This window comes from Crinia signifera, chromosome 2 (assembly GCF_055691185.1).
Source record: "Crinia signifera chromosome 2, ASM5569118v1, whole genome shotgun sequence".
Taxonomy (NCBI): domain Eukaryota; kingdom Metazoa; phylum Chordata; class Amphibia; order Anura; family Myobatrachidae; genus Crinia; species Crinia signifera.
The window spans coordinates 142,764,140-142,787,773 of record NC_139218.1 but is presented as its reverse complement, the minus strand read 5'-3'; the positions used below and the strand labels follow the sequence as shown (position 1 = coordinate 142,787,773).

General features: G+C 43.8%; 1 long non-coding RNA gene across 1 annotated transcript in view; it reads right to left on the bottom strand.

Annotated features, from left to right (window-relative positions):
- LOC146060133 (uncharacterized) overlaps positions 1-23,634 on the bottom strand; it is a 91,195-nt gene that overhangs the window by 67,277 nt on the left and 284 nt on the right. The window contains exons 2-4 of the long non-coding RNA XR_014470375.1: positions 22,359-22,566; positions 11,650-11,746; positions 7,111-7,270 (exon numbers count right to left, since the gene is read on the bottom strand). This is a non-coding gene — a long non-coding RNA (uncharacterized LOC146060133). The remainder of the gene's footprint in view (positions 1-7,110; positions 7,271-11,649; positions 11,747-22,358; positions 22,567-23,634) is intronic.

Here is a 23,634-nt window from a genome sequence, read left to right as displayed (position 1 = left end):
AGCCAATCATACCTCGCGGGCTGGCTCCTGATTGGCTGCCGGCCCGCGAGCTCTGATTGACTGACAGCCCAGTGACACAGTCAGGGGGGAAGGAGAGACGCGTTATACGCTCCCCTCCCCTCCCCTCCGAACAAAATATCTCTTCCCGTTTGAAATTTTTTTTGTTAGAGTATCCTTCTTCAGGATTGTAATGGATGAGAAATATTTGTGTAAGTATTTGGAATAAAAACTGTATTTTTACTATGAAGAGCCACCTCTACCATGATATACAGATGGGGCCGGGTTCTTCTTTGCTGGCGAATCGCCAGAACGTCACCGCTGGCAATCCGCCAGCAGCCGGGCTCGCCATCTGACGCACGCGCGTCTCAGTTTCCATCGGCGGGGCGACGGGAACCCTGTCCGTCTCCGCTTCAGGGAGACGGACAGGGTTAGAGGGGGGGGTGCGGGGAGGCGGTGGGGACCCCGGGTGACCGTCGACAAGCCGGCGGTGACCCGGGGGAAGCGCCGTCGGAAGGGGACGCGCGCGCGTCCCCTTTCGCTGTACAGATTGTGGGTGGCGGGGGATGGCGCCTGGCGTCGCCATCACCATCCCCTGCAATGATGAGACCTGTCCCATCTGTATGTGTCTGTGTCTGTGTGTGTGTGTGTGTGTGTGTGTAAATCCACTCCCAAATTAAATAGATGAATATAGACAGGCATATATAAATAATAAAAATAACAAGTTGATAAACAGGAGCAGAAGCAGCTATAATAGACTAAATCGAGTACGCTTCACCTAATACAGATATCCTAAATGCAAAAATCTAAAGAACTCCCTCTCAGTGCTCACTTATTTAACAAAAACGGAAAAACAGGAAAGTTACTTAAAACAATGAAACTTAAATATTGGTGGTGATAATTCCACATGCATTGCCAGGTGTCACAGCGTATTGTATATATAAGATCTGTGCTGCCTGGGTGGTAACAATATACTCACATATCTTAAGTAACTGAAATAAAACAGAAATAAATAGTGCAATACAGTAAAATAAAAAAAAGTTGACTGGTGGATACTATTGCCATCAACCTTAGCTGGTTGAAAAGTCCACATTTTACTTTACTGTAATGCAGTGACGTGCGGTGAGGTCAGTGGCTGGTGAGGCAAACCCCGCCGCTGAAGTCCTGCCGCTGCAGCTCTCTCCGTCATGGCCTGTACATTAATGTTCCAATATGGCACACATTGAAAAATAAGGGGCATCTGCAGTACTGGCATGGGTTGTCAGTGCAAATTCCCATAGCCGGTACATTCACCAGGGAGATGTACAGTCAGAGGCGTAACTAGCAATTTTGCTCCCCCCAGCCCCAAAAAATCTGGCGCCCTCCCTCCCCCCCCCTAAATGCCAGCAGACACCGGAGATCGAGTGGAGTAGGCGGCAGCGCAGCACGGGGATCAGGGGAAGCTGGACGCGGGGATAATAGCCGGCGGAGGTGAGCACTGGGGCTTGGCGCTCTCTCATCTCCTCCCCCCCCACCTGCTTACCGCGTCCTGCCAGCTCCAGCCCCCGTTTTCCACCAGCCGCGCTGCTCCTGGCCACAGTGATCAGACAGCCTATCTGATCACTGTGACCAGGAGCGGCGAGGCAGGCAGAAAAACGGTCTCAGCGCTGTCCTGCTAATTGCCATCCCAGTACATTCGCCGCCAGGGAGCCCAGAAATACCCAGTGACAGTAAGCAGCGTGCATTGCAAGCCGGAAGGGCAGCGGGCATGGTGGAAGGGAGAGCCCTTCACTGGGTTCGCACACAGACAGCCAGAGAGTGCTTTTCCTTCCACCATGCCCGCTGCCCTTGGGCTACATCAGAACACTTTAAACCTGCGCCCCGATGGCGCGTGCTCCCCCCGCCACCGCCGGGGCTGCGGACCCAAAATTACGCCACTGTGTACAGTGCATGGGCAATGGGCACGAAATATTGTGCTCAGGCTGGTGCTGCCCTGTAGTATAGTACCACACTGACTGTATACGTGTGTGTGTGTGTGTGTGTGTGGGGGGGGGGGTGATGGGTGGGGGGGGGCCCAGGTCCCATTAGCATCATTATATGCATGCAACCACAGTCCAACAGGGGGCTTGCAGCTGGTAATGGCTGGGGTGAAGTTACAGGGTACTCACCGAGAAGCCTATCCTGGCAGAGGTGGTGAGCGCCAGGGCAGCAAAGCTGGCAACCAGGAGACCACGCAATGGCATTATCTGGGAGCGGGTGAGGTACTCCTAGGGGAGGGACAAGCTGTGGCAGTGGGGCTCAGGGAGCAGGTCCTGGAGGATGCAATTAGCAGCGAGGCTCAGGGAGTGCGGGACGGAGAAGGCAATAAGGGGGGAGCTCAGGGGTCCTGGAGGATGCAGTTAGCGTCAGGTGGAGACAGCTTCCACAGCTAGCTGCCAGTCCGCAAGCAGACATGAAGGGAACCAGCTCCAGCCCTGACATCCGCGGCTAAGACGCCAGTCCAGCACAGTGGCAAGTAGGCAGCGTGCAGCCAGGCTCCTGCCTTGCGGGACCGGAGTGCGGAGTAGAGGTCACACACCGGTCCTGGAGCTGCAGCAGGTACCGTCATCCGAGGTTCAGGGTTCCGAGTGTGTGCGACTGGCTCTGGGAGTTTCCCCACACCGGCAACCAGAGACGGACGCACTGTCACGGCCAGACCCACTTGCAGTGACGTGCGGTGAGGTCAATGACTGGTGAGGCACTGGCTAGTATCAGAGTAAGATTTACACACTTACAGTATAGACCCAATAGGTTAACCATTTAATTGAAATTGAACAGTAACATACAGTACATTTACCTGCTTCTTTACAGAAAATAAATACTTATGCCCGACATATTTCTTCCCTGCTGCGGCTGCCCCCACGGCGCAGAAATCATTCTAATTGCCTTATAATAATTAATTATTTTGTGCTCCCCCCATGTTGGTACTTTAACTTTAATTCAGATAGGAGTATGATTTTTATTTCTCCATGTCCCCGGCGGCTCCTGCATCTCGGCGCGGCGGCGCGGCTATCACACACAGTCAGTCTGTACTGTGTGGTAGCGCGTAGCCGGCTCATAGCTCCAGCCGCACCGCCGTTCTGCAGCTCTGATCATCGGCGGCCTGCGGGGTGATAGCGGGCATTTAGCCTCCGCTATCAGCTATCACCCCGACTGTGTGTGATAGCCGCGCCGCCGCGCCGAGATGCAGGAGCCGCCGGGGACATGGAGAAATAAAAATCATACTCCTATCTGAATTAAAGTTAAAGTACCAACATGGGGGGAGCACAAAATAATTAATTATTATAAGGCAATTATTTATTATCTAATGCCCGCAGCCCGCTACCGCAGCCGCGCTGGGCTGCAAGGGGGGAACGGGGGGATAATGAAATAAAATGTGTGCTAGGCTAGCTAGGCTAGGGGGTTACTAAATAAAAATCAATGTGTTTGTAGTGGGGGGGGGGGGGATTTGGCTTTTTTTTTAATATAAAAGTGTGTGTGTGTGACTTTAGGTGCATTAACTAAACACTTACATGTCGGTGTTGCTGTTCCTCCCTGCGTGCAGACACTCACTGACACACTGAAGCTCCTGGACAGCGGATACAGGCTATCAGTGAGTGACAGCCTGCTCCGCTGTCCTATCACATCTGTCTCAGTGACTGGGGCATCCGTCCCTGTCATTGAGGCAGAGGAGTAGATGCCGCTTCCCCATATAATTCCAATGGGCTTCCCAGCCTCATTTCTCTCCCTGCGCATTATGCCCGCCCCCAGCTGCCTGACAGTTTTCTATTGTCTGCCTGAGGCACAGCTCCCGCTGCCGCCCAGCCTCCCCGCACTGTCCCCACGGACTCCCATCAAAGAATTAATAAAGAAAAAGGTCAAATAAGATATTTATAACATCAGCATATGTTATTGTGTGTTATAAATATCATGTTTGATTTATTTTTTTATTAGTTATAACAGGTGAGGCTCTGCCTCCCCTGCCTCCCCTGACTGCACGTCACTGCCCACTTGTTAGCCGGGCCAATCATATCAGCTTCAGTGACAGGGGTTGCTTTCATATTGGCTTTGAAGGTGCCGCTTTGAATAGCTTTTTTAATGGGCTTTTGCAGCCCTCTGCATGTCCCTGCCCCCTGCCCACCCCCTGTTTTCAGCTTTTGTAATGGAGGCACCACTTTCGGTGCCTCCAAAATCAATTTAAACTCGCTATGCAGCAATAAAAATGAATACATTAATATAAGGAAGATCCCAAGGAGTAGTCTTTGGCGCTCGGGACAAAGGGGGTGTAACTTGTCCCCCTGCAGCCACCACGTTAGAGGATTGCTAGCCTCTAAAATATAAAAATATATAATATATATAATATATATATATATATAATATATAATATATAATATAAGGAAGATACTTATGACAGAATATGTGTCATAAAGATCTTCTTTGTATTATTTTAATCATTAATGACAGGGGAGGCACTGCCTCCCCTGCCTCCCCTGACTGCACGTTCCTGCTGTAATGCACTATACGGTATATTTCAATTTATTTCAGTTACTTAAGATATAAATGTATGTGAGTATATTTTTAGCATCCGGGCAGCCGTGCAGCACAGTCGTATCACCACCAATATTTATGCTTAATTGTTTAGAGTATGTAACCTTCTTGTTCTCCCCTTTTTTTAAATAACTGAGCACTATTGCCACCCATACACGGTGCGATGGGGTGGTGCGATGAGATGCATGGTCCCGCGCAAATCACATGGCACAGCACATGAAAGATGTGCTGCAGGTACTTTTTGAACTAGATTGCATTGCATCTAGTTCAAAACACAAGGTGCAAGAGCCCATTGTATGTGTTTTGAAATAGATGCAATGCAATCTAGTTTAAAATGCATGGTGCACATCGCACCGTGTATGGGTGGCATATGAGGGGGTTCATCAGATAAATAAATAAACAGATAGACAGACAGAGATAGATTTTAGAGAGAGAAAGATGATAGATAGATAGAGAGAGAGAGAGAGAGAGAGAGAGAGAGAGAGAGAGAGAGACACAGACAGACAGATAATAGATAGATATAGACAGAGAGAGATAATAGATAGATAGATAGATAGATAGATAGATAGATAGATAGATAGATAGATAGATAGATAGATTGGAATTCCAGGAATTTTGTGGAAAAATCCTGGGATCCCGCCGATCCTGGGATTGGCCACCCTAATTAAACTCATTCACTCTAATAAAACTTCATAGTGGTCCCAACAAAGGGAATTAAAAAATGAACCATGGAGGGTATCTGAAAATGATATACAGAAAATGTACTTAATAGTATTGTAAGAGGAAGAGCATGCAGGAAAAAATAGTTTGTTGTAAGTTTTACATACCAGAAATTTCTAAAAAAAAAGGGGGTTTCCCAGTACATTGAATTTGACAATGTACAACAGATGATAAACGTCTTCACGATGCGGTGGTTGAATGTCAAACAGGCAGGGCCGGATTAACAATGGGCCTGATATAGCTGCCGCTCCAGGCCCACTATCCAAATAGGCCTACAGCACCTGCAACCAGTGGCGGTTTCAGGGAAGGGGGAATCGGGCACATGCCCCCCTGTCATTTCTGACAAAAGTAATGATGTCGCTAGCCCCCCGGGAACTAGAAATACCGCCGGGCAAAGCTGGAACCTTTTCGCCATAGGCTAACATGGGACCCGCTAAATCCGACCCCCACCCAGTTCCGGCGGCTGTCAGTCCCCCCATCCCCGGCATCACAGAAGCTCAATGTTGATCTCATTTGAACCAAAATCGATGGGCCTTCAATCTGATACAAGACTGGTTCATATGCGTTAATTGGTTCCAGATATATTGTGGGTAAACCAATTTTTTTTTATTTCTGAAATGTAATTTCATGGCTGTTCATGTTTTTTGAGGGCAGATTTCTCTGAAACCAAATGGCCCAGTTTCATAGGACCAAAATCATGCAAAGCCCACTTAAAAGTTATTCAATATGATACTTGTCCCATGTAAATGGATCAGTTGGTTCCAAAGACATAGCTTTTTAATTAATATAGCAGGTTAAAGGGAGGGGGGTGGTTTTCTCTCCCCCTCACTCCAGAAAATGCAGGGACTAGTCTGGTGTAAAAGGGGCCAGCATGTCCCTGCATGATCCTGGGACCATATTCCCGGGTAAATCCCTGCATTTTCTGGTGTGAAAGGGGTATTATTTCAAATAGCCGGGACCTGCAGTGCTCTGAATATAGCCGGGCAGCCCCCCGCTCTCTGCCTGGCTGTCACTTCTGCCCGGCGGCAGCTGTCCACCAGTTACTACAAGTATGTATCCCCCTTGGCAATGAGCATGTAATCCCACATGGCAAAAAGCATGTTACCCCTGGCAATGATCATGTAGGTAAGTAGCACTTATGTAGCTTAATTTTAAATAGGCATTATGGTGTTTGGCATAATACGTAATGGACATTAAGGTGTGTGGCTTAACATGTAACGGTGTAAACGTTAAATGAGCGCCTTTGGCGCATAATGGTCCTGTTTGTGAAGCATATTGTGAATTTTGGCTCAATCCATTTGGTATAGTGTGCCTTTTGGCTCAATCCATGTAGCAAAATGTGAAGTTTGCCTTAATCTGTGTGGCATAATGTGAATTTTGACTTAATCCATGTGCCATAGTCTGAATTTTGCCTCATTCCATGTGACATAATGTGTAAGAGGCAAGTACAGTATAAGGGGGTTACTATTGTGTTGAATTATTTGTATAAGGGGTATATGGTGTGGTAAACTTAGGTGACCACATAAAACTTGCTGAAATATTGTCTACCAAGTTTTGACTTTCTGTATTTTTTTATGACTGGAGTGACGCCTCACCCCGTCAAGTATCTTAGGACATAGGCGTCCTGAGGGTGCACCTTTGGGGGGGCACCTGACAATATATTTCCCTGCATCCTGTGAGTGTCGGAATTTGTAATAAATATATATATATATATATATATATATATATACACATATATATATGCCAAAAAGAAGGACAGGAGGGGCGCTCCATAGTGCATAAATTACAGTATATTAATAACAGTATATAAAATAGCAGGGTCCAGGAAAAGCAACGGCGTACTCTTACCGAACAATGCAGCGCTGTGGGCTGGGTACCACAAGATTTCACGATTGAATGCCAAAGCAAAACTCCTACCAGCAAGCTGGGACACCGTTCGAAACCACAAACCCCCACTGGAGTCTCCGTCAATGATTGAAGCATGTCGGGAATCCACACGGGAACAGTGCTGGAAGAGTGAGACAGGCATCAGTCGGAGCGGATGTCACAGGCCCCGCCCTAACACGTTTCATAATCAAACTTCATCAGAGGGCGTGACCTGTGACTGACAGTTCCCAGAATAAATCGCTGTGACCATCCAATCAGTGCGTCTATATTGTTACTATTACTGACTAAATAAAGTAAGCGCAGCCCAGTACAGGACTGAGACAATTACCACAAATGAGAAAAACTATTAATGGAGACAAAAAGTATAAATATAAAAGTATTTTTTATAAACTGAGGTTTTTTGGCCCGATTAGAAAAATAGTATATTCACCTACTCTACTATATGCAAAATAAAAAATGCACCGGGATATGACTAGTCACTAGGACCATACTTGTGAGGCATACAGTACACCAATTGGCACATACTGTAGTAAAATAACCGCCAATTACAATATAAAAAATAACAGAAATTTCTGACAATTAAAAAGCATATATAAAGAGAGAAATATAGAAACCGCCTAAGAAAGATTATTAAATCAGCTTCTTATAAGATACAGTAAAAGATGACAAGGAGCGAAGAAACAGTCAAAGTTATTGATTAATAAATGGCGTGATTTCATAACCCTCGTTTAGACCCGCAGGAGTAAGGGTATAGAGCAGGGGTAGCCAACCCTAGTCCTCGAGAGCTACCAACAGTGCATGTTTTGCAGGTCTCCTCACAGAATCACAAGTGAGCTAATTAGCTCCATCTGTGTATCTTTTAAAATGTGTCAGTGATTAATGAGTGCAGCTGTGCAGCAGCTAGGTTGTCTGGAAAAGGTGAACTGTTGGTAGCTCTCGAGGACTAGGGTTGGCTACCACTGGTATAGAGGGTTATGATCCAAAACATCTCACGCCTTAAGAGGGCACGGTCTCTATCCCCGCCACTCTTATTGGGCATCACAATTTCAATGCCTCTAAATTAAAGGCAAGAGGGATCACTGTTATGGACACTCTTAAAGTGTCTTGAAACACTATGGTTCAAAAAGCCATGTTTTATATTGCGTGTGTGCTCCAGTATGTGGGTCTTCAAGGATCTTTTAGTCTTCCCGACATACTGGAGCCCACACGGGCAGACCAACAGATAAACCACATAAGTCGAGTTACAATTAATAAATTGTTTAACCCGAAACGGGTCACCACTATGAGATTTAAAGGAAGAACCTTTCCAAAGGACAGATCTTATGCTGCCCATTCACGCTGCGATCCCGGCGTGCCTTGTGGGCTTAAATAGCGTCCATCACATCACATTGCATGCCTTGTACATGCAATGCGATGCGATGTGATGAAAAGCAAGTACAAAAAGTATGTGCAGCACATACTTTTTGTACTGTGCGATGAGGTGCCGCGGGAGCGCGGACCTCAAAGCACACATCGCACCGCCGGGAAACACAAAGTGTATGGGCGGCTTATCACCTGCTGCACGGAAAACAGCCTTTCAAATTCAAAAAAGTGGTACTGGGGATAACAGTTTCACTAGGATTTAAAGTGTCTAGCTGGCTTTTGGATACCATAGACTTAATTGTTTTAGCCCGTGTATATACAATTCTTGGAGTGTCATGCAAATGTGGACCAAGAGACGGGTCCCGTTTAAGGATGTGCTAATTATTTTTAAGAGTTTGAGAGATATCTCTCTCAGCACTATTATAACTAGTGAAGAACAAACAATCATTTTTGTTATCCACACGTTGGTCTTTCCTTTTATAGTGAAGAATTTCATCCCGCACTGAGCTTTTAGCTTTATTAAGAGCAGATTGAACAATCTCCTGGGGATAACCCCTTTCTCTAAACCTCTGTTTATAAACCCTAGATTGCTCTTCAGAGGTATCCAGATTGGTACAATTTCTGCGTAAACGCAGATATTGAGAGTAGGGGATGATGTTTTTCCAGGGCTTAAAGTGACAGTTTGCTGAAATGTTGTTTACCAAGTTTTGGCTTTCTGTATTTTTTTTTTTTTATGACTGGAGTAACGCCTCACCCCACAAGTATCTTAGGATATAGGTGTCCTGTGGGTGCACCTTTGGTGGGGCAACCGACAATATATCTCCCTGCATCCTGTGAGTGTCGGAATTTGTAATATAATACAATATAATATATATATATATATATATATATATATGCATTAAACTGCACCAGCACTTTTCTTAATAAATTTGGAGCCTTATGTGTGCCGCCTACTTTCCTTCGACTGTATAAAATGGATTTACTGCTAAGGAGATAAATCAGATTTGAGACTCCGGAGTGCTGGGGAAGATATTATGTGTGTGTGTTTGTGTGTATACCTCTATGTGTGCTCTTAATGCTGGCAATACATAGTTGGCACTGAAGGCCAAAGTCTGCAGCTGCCGTTGGAAATTAAGTATCTGCAGCTTCTATTTTCCCTCTTTTCTGTGCCAGGCCAACCTCTTTGCCATTTTCCACCCTATAGTAAACCCTTTGCATTTCTCCTATTTGGTTAATTAGTTGAATGTTTTTATACAAATAGAGACACACCCATGAGCAGACCACCCAACCAGAACACTGCATAATAGGCCCTTGATAATTTTCAGCTCCAGGCTTATTTAGACCTTAATCTGTCACTGCAAACAGGAACAATCAAATTCTACAAAAAGTACATATATATTACACTAAGCCAGGGATTCCAAATCTTTTTCTAATCAAGGCACCCTAGAGTATCAGATTTTTTCCACGGCACTCCTAGGCCCCCAAAAATATATATCAAATTAAGTAGATTGTGTTTATATGTGATTCTTAGGTTTAGTTATGTGGTAAAGGGCAGGATTTGGTTCTGATTGTACACATTTTATGATTAGCAGTCACCAGCACTGGTATTGTTCAGAAATAATTGATCATAAATAATTTGAATTGGTCCTGGACGACCAACCCGAGGCACCCCTGCAAGTGTCCCGAGGCACCACAGGGAGCCTAGGTGCACAGTTTGGGAACCACTGCACTAATCCACTAAGCCACTTACCCTCACAATGCAGCCACCTCCCCAAAAGATCCACACATCACGCTGCCCGTTTCAAATTCTGCAGCACTCTGTGTTTGCTGGGCAGTGGGCTGGCTGCTCCTCCTCTAGGGTGGAAAAATAACCTCCTCCAGTTCAGCTGCCGGGTAGACAGGACAGTGCAGGGACACACTGCATGACGCCTGTCATACTGTGCGCGCCATGTGATGTAGTTATTACTTGCAACGCCGGAGAGCTATTTGACACTTGGCCACAGTGTAGGGATAGGGAGTAATATGCTGGCACATACACGAGCGGGTTTAGCCGGGCATCGCCGCAGCGGGAGGATGACTGGAAAAGCCCCACTGAGGGTAGCCACCAGATCTGGGAGAATCCCGGAAATCCGAAAAAAGGTGTCAACCCTAAGTACAACACATGGCCAAAGGGAGCTGCATCAGGCAGACAGCAGCGATAGGAGCAGTGGATACACAGTATCGGCAGCAGTGGTAGGTAGTGGCAAGATATAATTTGTGCCACCTCCCCCCATGCCAACCTTTTCTCACTCTCATTTACATTTGCCCATGAATGCAAATACATGCAAATGTGTGCTACTAATTTGATGCACACACAAAGTAAAATCTCAGGTAATGACAAATGTGCAGTAGAGGAAAATTTCTGTTTACATCAGCAACTTTCTAACCACCAGTCAGTACTGAGAGCATATATGTGACCACTAGGAAATAATGAGAGCAAATATGTGACTGCCAGGAAATACTGAGAGCAAATATGTGACCCCCAGAAAATGTGTATGCCGCATTAGACAAATATGCAGTAAGCCAGTGACGTGCGGGGGGATGAGGCAGGTGAGGCACAGCCTTTCCTGCGATACTAGCATATATACCGGCGTTCTTATTTGTAGTATTCTAATAATTTTTTTATAGTCAAAACTCTGGAGTAAAAAGTCTATGGCAGGTGAGGCAGTGCCTCACCTGGCTACCTTTTCTGCACATCTCTTATCAAAACTCAGCGAATCTCCAGCAGTGTATACTGCTGTACATGTGTATAATGTCGGTATGTACCCCATGGCTCATATATTGTGTGCATATCTGGCTCTGGTACTTGCCACGGACTCATAAGCCTTTTACCTCACTGCACGTCCCTGCTAAGCCAAGCATGGGGTTTGAATACTTCTAAGTACTGTGTGCTAGTGTTATTTCTCTAGCCATTTATATGCACAGAAAGAAGGTGTTATGATTTACAGTAGGATTCATTTTACAAACCTGCTAAGAAAGTAAAAGTGATGTGTGTTTTGTAAGCAGTCACAAATAACCTGTTGAACCTGTTAATTTTAAACATTTGCATTGCTAGTCACACCATTAACAAAAGTTCCTTACAAGAACATAAATACTCACCTATTTTAATGTTTTCTTCTCTGGGAGATGCCCAGAGAGGAGAAGTAGCTGGGAGGCAATGAAGGAGCCAGGAAAATCTTGGCATTATGCCCTGTCTCTGTACGGGAAAAATGTTGCAATTGGGCAAAATCTGAATTGAGATGTGGCTAAAATTACCATATAATTAAGTCATTAATCTGCCCCTCCCCACCCCCTCCTCTGGAAATGTAATAAATAGGTAGTAAAGGAAATCAGACAGGTAAAGAACACAAAAGCAGCAGCTATCTACTGGTGACTTAGCACAGTCATCCAATTGGAGAGAAAAGGCACACCTGCTACAATAGTAATGTGGGGAGAATTGGAACCTTACTCAAGCAGCTTGCTTGGCCAAGGAAATTGTGCATTACGGCACAGTCCTTGGCCTAGGCACTCCTGGAAAACATGGGCAACACGCTGCCTTCAGGAAATGATGGCCGCCCTATTTGCATACAATATCGCATACGATTTGCATACAATTCGATCTGCGATGCGATTTAGCACCCCCCCCCACTATCGCGAAGTGTGGCGAGCGCAGTGAGCCTTGCGTGGGGACGCGGTACGTGTCCTCCCAACCTGTTCATACCCCCACTATCCATGTCGGCGTGGAGTTGATTTTATAAAGTGTGGGGAGCACAGCGAGCCACCGAGCCCGAAGTGTGGCGAGCGTAGCGAGCCCCGCAAGGGGACGCGGAAAACGAGCCCGAAGCGTGGCGAGCAGACACGGATTACTTGACATGCTGCTCTCGCAACACTTCAGGCTTGTTTTAAGCGTCCGATCGCCACGCTTCGGGCATGGGTAACTGGCTACGCTCGCCACACTTTATAATATCAACTCCACGCCAAGGTGGATAGTGGGGGTATGAACAGGTCGTAGGACGTGTACCGCGTCCCCTCACGGGGCTCGCTGCGCTCGCCATGCTTCAGGCTGACATGGATAGTGTGGGTGGGCTAAATCGCATCGCAGATCGAATCGTATGGGATATCACATGCGATTTGCATACGATCTACTGGAAAGTGCCGCTGTGAAACTAAACAAGTACCACAAAAAGTTAGAAATTACGTTTTAACAGCTGCATTTTCCGTTTTTGATATATGATGCCGATATTGAACTACAAACGGAACCAGAAGTGACGTCGCGTTATGCACAACAGAGGATTGTGGGACTTGTAGTGAAATTCTAATTAGGGATCCGCTGTGTGAGGAAAGATTTATTTATCCACACTATACTGCATTTGACCTTGTGAAAGACCCGAGTGAAAGGGTTGGAACGCTTGGGTTCGGAGCACCGTGAGCAGGAGGACCGCACAGCTGTTCGCCAGATACACCAGACTTGGAGCAGAATTAATACTTGGGTATAATATTGAACCAAAGTCATATTAAACTGTTTCCCTTCAGTTCATACCTACTGTATCTTGTAATTACCGCTTGTTTGTCTCACAAGGATGTGTGGATTTTTTATGCAAAGTGTTATGTTTATTTAAGTTTTTTTACTGTGAGATGTATGATTAATCTTTTATGGTTATCTGATAAAATTAGTTAAGTCAAATCAATTTTTACTTTATTTGGTGTTATATGGTGAAGGGAGAAGGAACCCTTCAGTGTGATTCTGACTAGACCAGCTGCTTAGTGCGCACAGTTGCATTTTTTAAATTTCTTAAATATTATACTGTGCAACACCAAGACAACCCAGCCACACCAACACTTTCATCCGTTTAACACTTTTAAACCAATAGCTTTTTTTATTTTTTTTATTTCCTTTTTATTAAATTTCAATTTTACACATTTACTAGAGATATATTCATAAAAATAACAATACATACTTACATTCACACTTACAAGACTAACAATTACATTTACATTTACATTGCCCAGCTTGCCATTTCCTATACTCATCGGGAGTTCCACTCCCTTGCTTAATAGTTAACTATGTTTTTATTTTATTTTATGTGTTTTAGCTGTGTGGAAGGAGGGTGAATATATGCCAGCATATTGCTTTACCCTGATCGTATTGGCGCTATATAGTGTCGCCCTTTTTTGCATTCCCTTGGGTATCTTACATTTTATGTTATGACCCTTTAACAATATTCTAGCGTGCTTATTCCAACATGCTTGTTACATTCCTCTTATTTACTTAATTAATTATTAATCGGGCCGGTTTCTATTACTACCCCATTATATCTTGTGTTATTTATCAAATACACCCTTGATAAGAGGGAGAATTAAATCCCCCATTTCTTATTATTTTTTTTTTTTTTATAAGTGAATACAATAAGAAGAAAAAAAATAAAAATAAATAAATAAGTAAATAAAAAAAAGAAATGTGTTTACACTTTGTATTATATTTCCATTTACAACTATTAATCCATTGTTAATTTATCCATTTACCCCACACTTTATTGAATTTACTTAACGTATCTCTATATATATGAATACATTTTTCATGTGTTATTGTGTATTCTTAGTGCTTTCCAACCCATAATATCCGTCCCTGTATCGGCCAGCCATGTCCTGGCTATCATTACCTTAGCCAGTGCACACATATTTATGGTAAAGGCCTTATCCTCTTTACTCATGCTCCCCACCCTTATTATGTTCAGGAGGCAGCATTTAATTGTAAGACTCTCCCTATTAATTCCCAGATCTACAAGGGTTTGCTTAACTTTGCCCCAGAATTCCTGTATTACAGGACATTCCCAGGCCAGATGGTAACATGTACCTATCGCATATTTACATTTTGGGCATTTATTTGAGGTTCTTCCTCCAAATTTCACCAATCTTACAGTTGTTAAGTACGACCTATGTAGCATATATAGTTGTATTTGTTGCACTCGGATTGAGTTTGTAGCATTTGGGACTGATGATGTTGCACTGGACCACTCATCCACATCTATAGACCCCACATCCTTCTCCCATTTCCCTTTCAGGTCATCCAAACCATCCTCATTATATTGCATTAGCCGATTATATATTTTAGAGACTTTTTTAACATTATCACCAGATTTTATCATCTTTTTAATTGGGGATGTTCCAAAGATTGGGGGTTTTTCATTAAATTGTGCCTCCAGTGCACTGCTCAGTTGTAGATTTCTAAAGAAGTGCCCTGTTGGGACAGAAAACTTTTCTTGCAGCTGTGCAAATGATTTTAATCTACTGTATTATTGCTATACATCTGGTTCAGCGCTGTTATCCCATATTGGTCCCATACACTCAATACCTGAAGGTGTTTTATTTCTTTCAAACCCTGTGGGTCATTTAGTGGATGTTCTACATCTAATACCTGGAATTTCACCAGTTTATTAGCATCCTTCCATATTTTCACTGCTTGGGCAACCACGGGGTCATCTTTTCTGCTTGTCCGACCTTTCAGTAATTTCTGAAGTGGGGTGCTCCTCCTCTCACTCTGAGTTACCACACTCATTACCCCTTCATTTTTAGTATCGGGCCCTATCCATTCTGTCATCAGTGCCACTTGACTCGCTATATAATATAGTTTAAGATTGGGTAGCGCCATTCCCCCGTCTTCCTTTTTCCTCATCATAGCCTGCAGTCGTATTTTTGGACGTGCATTATTCCAAATAAAGAGAGAATACTATTCACTTTTCTAAAAAAGGAGTCCACAATGTAGTAAGGTGATTGTTGTAATGCGTATAGGAACTTAGGGAGGACTATCATTTTTATCAAGTTCACTCTACCCATAGTAGTAGAGGTAATTTCCGCCATGTTTTTATTTTACAGTTTAGATATGTTACTAATGGTTCCAGATTAAATTTCAAGTATTCGCTGGGGTCTCGGGAGATCCATATCCCCAGATATTTGAATGATTGGACCCATTTCAGGGGTGTATCCACTTGGGGGGTTCCCGAGTCCTCAGCTCTTAAAGAAAGAATACTTGACTTGTTCCAATTGACACTAAACCCTGAAAATTCTTCAAATTTCTTGATCTCCTCCATTACTATCGGTACTGCCTTACTGCCATTAGATAAAAATATCAATACATCATCTGCATATAATGCTGCTACATCTGAATTAACACCCGTCTTAAATCCTTCTATTTCTAGATGGCCACGTAGAATACAAGCCAGAGGCTCGATTGCTAATGCGAACAATAAGGGTGACAAGGGACACCCCTGTCTTGTTCCTCTATATAGGGGAAATGGTTGTGATATACGCCCATTTATAGCCATTCTGGCGCTGGGGACTGCGTAAAGCAGTTGCACCCACCTTATGAATCTTGGTCCTATTCCGAATGCTTTTATTACTTCCCATAAGTAATGCCACTCGACCGCGTCAAACGCCTTGACCGCGTCCAGTGACATTACTACCGGGAGAGGATCCTTGGCTCGGGGGGTTTGCAGACGTATATGAAGCTTCCGCAGATTTATTGATGTCGACTTCCCCGGCATGAAGCCGGTTTTGTCTGTGTGAATTATCTTTCCTATATATTTATTTAATCTTACGGCCAGAACTTTAGCAATAATTTTTGCTTCAGTAGATATTAGTGAAATTGGTCTGTAGGATTCTAACATTAACGGATTTTTCTCTGCCTTTAACAGGACCACTATTTTTGCTTCGAGCATAGATTTGTGAATTGCATTCTCTTTATAGCTATTGTTAAATGTCTCTAATAGCACTGGGGCTAAATTTCCGAGTACCTCTTGTAGATCTCCCCCGGGATACGGTCAAGTCCAGGTGATTTACCACATGGTAGGCAGCTAATTGCCTCTTTTATTTCTTGAAGGTTGAATGGTTTATCTATCTCTAACATATCCTCTAACGGTAAAGATGGTATCTCGATGTTACTCATAAACTTTTTAACTTCTGTCTGGCTATGTTTTGATCTATGCTAGTAACCAATCTAGAACACTACATGATAATAGAATTCAGAGATATTGGTTACATATACCTGCGCAGGTGTATGCTATGCCCCCAAGCCGCGTCAAGGCTTCTCTGTATATTGGGGGTCCCTAGCGCTATATCTAGGTGCAGGGTGCGGCACCCCAAAAAACCATTATAAGCTGGGAAGCCCAACGCGGCATGCCAGTGATATACTAAGTGTTAATAATTAGTGATAGGAAGCCGAAGCTATATAAAAAGAGAGAGATAAATGAATGTAATTAAAATAGGATAGAGATAGTGTTAGTGAGGGAAAAGTGTTAATAGAATGTAAAGGCATGCCGCACTAAAGGCACCCAGCCCATCCAGTCCAGGAGCACCGCACCCCACACCACCGTTACCCTAAATTGGGTCTACGATTAACCAGCAAGGAGCCACATGATAATGGCTCCTTACTTGATATATCCAAACTAAGAGCTACCTACCTTGGAGCAACCCCTGACTACTCCATGTGGCATATCAGGACCCACATCTCCTCCTAATATGGGCTCCCTTCTGCCTCTAACAACATACATACAGATAGTGGTAGATGCTCAATTAGTTCAGTAGCATTTCCCAGGTGCATGAGGGAGGGGTTAAATACTGGGTAAGTAAAACAAGACATTTTTTCCCTCAGCACACTGAGCAATGCTAGTAACCAATCTAGAACACTACATGATAATAGAATTCAGAGATATTGGTTACATATACCTGCGTATAAATGCGCAGGTATATGTAACCAATATCTCTGAATTCTATTATCATGTAGTGTTCTAGATTGGTTACTAGCATTGCTCAGTGTGCTGAGGGAAAAAATGTCTTGTTTTACTTACCCAGTATTTAACCTCTCCCTCATGCACCTGGGAAATGCTACTGAACTAATTGAGCATCTACCACTATCTGTATGTATGTTGTTAGAGGCAGAAGGGAGCCCATATTAGGAGGAGATGTGGGTCCTGATATGCCACATGGAGTAGTCAGGGGTTGCTCCAAGGTAGGTAGCTCTTAGTTTGGATATATCAAGTAAGGAGCCATTATCATGTGGCTCCTTGCTGGTTAATCGTAGACCCAATTTAGGGTAACGGTGGTGTGGGGTGCGGTGCTCCTGGACTGGATGGGCTGGATGCCTTTAGTGCGGCATGCCTTTACATTCTATTAACACTTTTCCCTCACTAACACTATCTCTATCCTATTTTAATTACATTCATTTATCTCTCTCTTTTTATATAGCTTCAGCTTCCTATCACTAATTATTAACACTTAGTATATCACTGGCATGCCGCGCTGGGCTTCCCAGCTTATAATGGTTTTTTGGGGTGCCGCACCCTGCACCTAGATATAGCGCTAGGGACCCCCAATATACAGAGAAGCCTTGACGCGGCTTGGGGGCATAGCATACACCTGCGCAGGTATATGTAACCAATATCTCTGAATTCTATTATCATGTAGTGTTCTAGATTGGTTACTAGCATTGCTCAGTGTGCTGAGGGAAAATATGTCTTGTTTTACTTACCCAGTATTTAACCCCTCCCTCATGCACCTGGGAAATGCTACTGAACTAATTGAGCATCTACCACTATCTGTATGTATGTTTTGATCTAGACTGATATATTTCTTCAAAATAATCCCTGAACGTGCTTTCGATTTCCGTGTTCTCGAATACTACTTTTACTGTTTTGTCTGTTATTTTTATAATGGTATTCGGTGGGCTATCTGCTTGGGCAATATTAGCTAAAAAACTCCCAGGTCTATCGGATGTTGCATATCTGATATGGGAGCTATGTAGCATCATTCTAGAGTTCTCTTCCTTTATACAATTAAGCCACTTCTTTTGTGCCTCTAGCCATTCCCTTTTTGTCTCTTCAGAGCTATTTATAATATAGAGTTTTTCCAGTTCTTCACATTTATTTTCTAACTCTAGCACTTTTTCTTTACTTGTTCTTTTCAATTCACTGAAATATCTGATATGGGAGCTATGTAGCATCATTCTAGAGTTCTCTTCCTTTATACAATTAAGCCACTTCTTTTGTGCCTCTAGCCATTCCCTTTTTGTCTCTTCAGAGCTATTTATAATATAGAGTTTTTCCAGTTCTTCACATTTTTTTCTAACTCTAGCACTTTTTCTTTACTTGTTCTTTTCAATTCACTGATGTATTTTTTTAATAAACCCCTCATGAAAGTTTTAAAGCTATGCCAGACAACTGCTCCTGGGGCAGATCCTCTGTTTATTTCCCAATATTCTAAACATTTGTATGTGCCCAGCTTCGGGCTTGGTGACTGGCTACGCTCGCCACACTTTATAATATCAACTCCACGCCGTCGTGGATAGTGGGGGTATGAACAGGTCGGAGGACGTGTACCGCGTCCCCTCGCGGGGCTCGCTGCGTTCGCCATGCTTCAGGCTGACATGGATAGTGTGGGTGGGCTGAATCGCATCGCAGATCGAATCGTATGGGACATCACATGCGATTTGCATACGATCTACTGGAAAGTGCCGCCGTGAAACTAAACAAGTACCACAAAAAGTTAGAAATTACGTTTTAACAGCTGCATTTTCCACTTTTGATATATGATGCCGTTATTGAACTACAAGCGGAACCGGAAGTGACGTTGCATTATGCACAACAGAGGATTGTGGGACTTGTAGTGAAATTCTTATTAGGGATCCACTGTGTGAGGAAAGATTTATTTATCCACACTATGCTGCATTTGACCTTGTGAAAGACCCGAGTGAAAGGGTTGGAACGCTTGGGTTCGGAGCACAGTGAGCAGGAGGACCGCACAGCTGTTCGCCAGATACACCAGACTTGGAGCAGAAATAGTACTCGGGTATAATATTGAAGCAAAGTCATATTGAACTGTTTCCCTTCAGTTCATACCTATCTTGTAATTACCGCTTGTTTGTCTCACAAGGATGTGTGGATTTTTTATGCAAAGTGTTATGTTTATTTAAGTTTTTTTACTGTGAGATGTATGATTAAAAATAGTGCTTCACTATACAGTATATACATTTTCTTAATATTTTATGGTTATCTGATAAAATGAGTTAAGTCAAATCCATTTTTACTTTATTTGGTGTTATATGGTGAAAGGAGAAGGAACCCTTCAGTGTGATTTTGACTAGACCAGCTGCTTAGTGCGCACAGTTTCATTTTTTAAATTTCTTAAATATTATACTGTGCAACAACAAGACAACCCAGCCACAACAACACTTTCATCCGTTTAACACTTTTAAACCAATAGCTTTTGATTATTTCTTATATTAACGCACTAACAACTTAGCTTCTAGTGTGCTGCCCTGGGGTGACTGGCTATCGCCGCCTCTTTGGCTTTCCACATCCCAAATTCAAACCTAGTATTAAGGACCCACCAGAGATGTGTTCACCTAGACCAGGCATGTCCAAACTGTGGCCCTCCAGCTGTTGTGATACTACACATCCCAGCATGCCTTGTCATCTTTTAGCATCCCCTAATAGCAAAACTGTGGCAAGGCATGATGGGAATTGTAGTATCAGCTGGAGAGCCATAGTTTAGAAATGCCTGACCTAGACGATGGTTGGTGGGTTAGTATTTAATAGCCAAAAAAGAAACTGTACTCAGCCTTTTCTTGCCTATTCCCATAAGAGTCTTGTCTCCCGATTCTACAAGTGTTTCGTTTTTTTACATCTTTAAACTCATTATGTTGAGCTGTAATTAATAAAAAAAATCTGCATATTGCCCATGAATCATAAGTAATATAACTGTGGTATCTTTAGCTACCCCGCAAAATATTTAAGGGCACCAGTCAAAGAACTGGGTTGAGGGTTGCAGTGCAGCTGCCATCTACAGTTAATAAGGACAGTGTCAGAATGCAGATACTACCCTTACTGGGCTGCTCGCTGCTCCACCTCCTCCCTCCCTCTTGTCCACCCCTTGTCCATCTCCTTTCAGAGCCTTCTGCTCCCTGCACCCAGCTCCAGACCCTACAGTGTGTGGCTAGTTTTTGTTGGCTGGCCTCTCCTCTGGGATCATCCCTGCACATTTCACACCCGTTGATTTGTATGTTCCTCACCTCTTCCCACTCCCACCTTTGTTCTCCTCTTTGTCAGCTCCTATTTGTCCTCACACACCCTTCACTCAAAAGCATCCCCTGTCCCTCCACCCCTGTTACCAAAAGGGGTGAGCAGAAATTTTACCCTTTAAAGTCTGCACTATGAATGTTGTGTATGATACTGTGAATGGGTCGCACATGGGCACAGCTGGTCGAAATTGCAATGTGGCAACATATATGACATGTTTGCGGGTAAACTGACGGCAGATGCATATGTAGATGGAAAGATAGAGAAGTTAGATATTTTTGTCGTTAGCGACATTTAGCAATTTAATGGCATCAAAATAAAATGATATCTTGCTGCCAGAATCAAAAAGGTTGTGCCACCACTGCATAGGCAAACGCAGGGGGGTTTCTGGTTGCCTAGAAACCCCACTTGCTTAAATTATGACAATAGCACTGGTATATAATATGATCAATAAAGCTGCCACAACGTCATGCAGTGTAAGGGACAGAGCTGCACATGCCTAGTGTACCAGCTTCTTCTACCACATCTTCTGTATGTGTGGATCTGATCTCAAACATCGCAATGGACCAGAGAATAGCTGCCAGGAGGAAGAGACAGGAGCCTTACCATGAAGTGGGAGATTGTAACCTTAGAAAGTGCACTATTGGATCTATTATGCTTGTGTATTATTTTATTATTATATATTTAACCTTCTCCTGACCACTTATCTCATTTAACTGTTTGAAACAGCCTATACTATAGACCTGGGGTAGCCAAATCCAGTCCTTGAGAGCTACCAACAGTTAATATTTTCCATGTCTCCTCACAGAATCAATAGAAGGGCAGGACAGGTGGAGGCATTAGAGGTACAGCTGTGCATTTTCAAAACAGACAGTACAATTCAAGAGGCAAAAAAGGTTGGGTGTGCTACCCAGTGGCGTAACTAGAAATTTTGCTCCCCCCAGCCAAAAAAAATCTGGCGCCCCCCTCCCATTTTTTGGAACCTATAGCATTCCATGAAGGGTGTGTGGCAATGCTTATTAGACAATATGCCACACACTGTAATGTCTATTACATATTATACTACACACCATAATGACCCTTACACATTATTCCCCTTACCATAAAGCCCATTACACATTATGCCACATATTGTAATGTTCATAACACATTATGCCACACAAAGTTATGCCACAACGTAATGCCCATTGCACATTATACCACACACCTTAAAGTCAATTACACATTATGCCACACACCGTAATGCCCATTACAGAATATAACACATTATGCACACATGGTGAAACCTGATATATATTGAATGAGGTCAGCTTCCAGGCAATCAGGTTGCTGGTGTTCAGTATATCGACACTGGCATCCCAACTGCCATTAGAACACTGAAACTGGAACATTTAAGCGCATCAGGATGCCAACAACGGAATGTCAACAGCCAACAATTAGCCGTAAGTATGCTGTAACGGGTTAGGGAGAGGCCAAGGTGGATTAGGGATAGGCAGTACTGGGGGTAGGGAAGGGGTATAGCAGCTACTAGGTTTAGAAGTGTACATACATTGCACTTTAAGCTGGCATATTGAAAGTTATTTCCAGTGCTGCTGCAGGCACCATTGACACCACCTCTATACCCCATGCACGGCCAGCAGCAGGAACCGGGGCAGCCTTTGGGAAGAGAGCACCATCCTGACACACAAACATATGAGGGTGCCCTAAATGAGCGCCAGTTACCCCATCTCCTGACCCGAAACAAAGCAAAACACATCTTACCAGATGCTAGAACTGCAGCCAGGAGAGGACACTGAAGCGCGGGGATGGCAGTGGGTCACAACCATTATCTTGAAGGTCACGACGGGTGCTTTGTGATGGTCGCTCCTCCTGGGCTCTGCGCGTGTGAAAGCTTGGTTGGTCTCTAGGACAGGAAGGGTGGAGTCTGCACTGCAGCAGCAAGTTCTGCTGCCCAGGAGACACGCTGCTGCTGTGGGAGATGAAAAAGGATGATCATAGGTCAGGGTAAACAATTGGGGTGCAGGAGCATAACTAGAACCTTGTGGGTCCCATTGCAAAATATATAAAGGGTCTGATTCTCTCTCTCTCTGACACTTTCTTTTTCTTTCCATCACTGTCTCTCTATTTCTCTCTCCTTCACACCCCCACTCTCTCCATAGCGTTTCGCTGTCTCGCTCCGCTCTTTTCTTCATACTCACCAATCAGGATTCTAGCTGTCAGTATTACGGCATTGGCATCCTAACTCATTTCAAGTTCAGCGGCCGCTCTTCTAAAGGCATTAGGGATGCTAGTGACTCTATACTGAATGCTGGCATATAGGGACCAGGGGCTAATAGATACCAGACACACAGGGCATACATGCACACATACCATACACACATACCATACACGCACATACCATACACACATACCATATATACACATACCATACATATATATACAAACAGGACATACATGCACACATACCATATATACAGACACACATCACAAACACACACATATATCATACAGACACAGATCTTATACACGCACATACCATACATATATACAAACAGAACATACATGCACACTACAGTAATCACACGCATGCCATACATACACACAGGACATGCCATACAGACACGCACACACACACACGCACATACCATTCACACACAGGACATTAAAGCACACATACCTTAGACACAAAGGACATACACGGACACACACATGGCATACTGGTACAGATACCATACATGCACACACACAGCATATTTACATATACACACACATACAGCATACACACATGGCATACAACCACAGATACCATACAACATGCACACATACAGCATATTTATAAACATACACAAGCTATAGACACACAGAGCATACACAAAAAGTATACATACATACACACATACAGCATACTTACAAACACCAATACTAAAGCAAATAACCCCCACAAGCAATGGAGGGCACCCAGTTTCCATATACCCAGTCCCCCCCCCTTCCCACTGCAGCTACCAAGACATAGTGCTCACTGGGCCACCAGCTTACA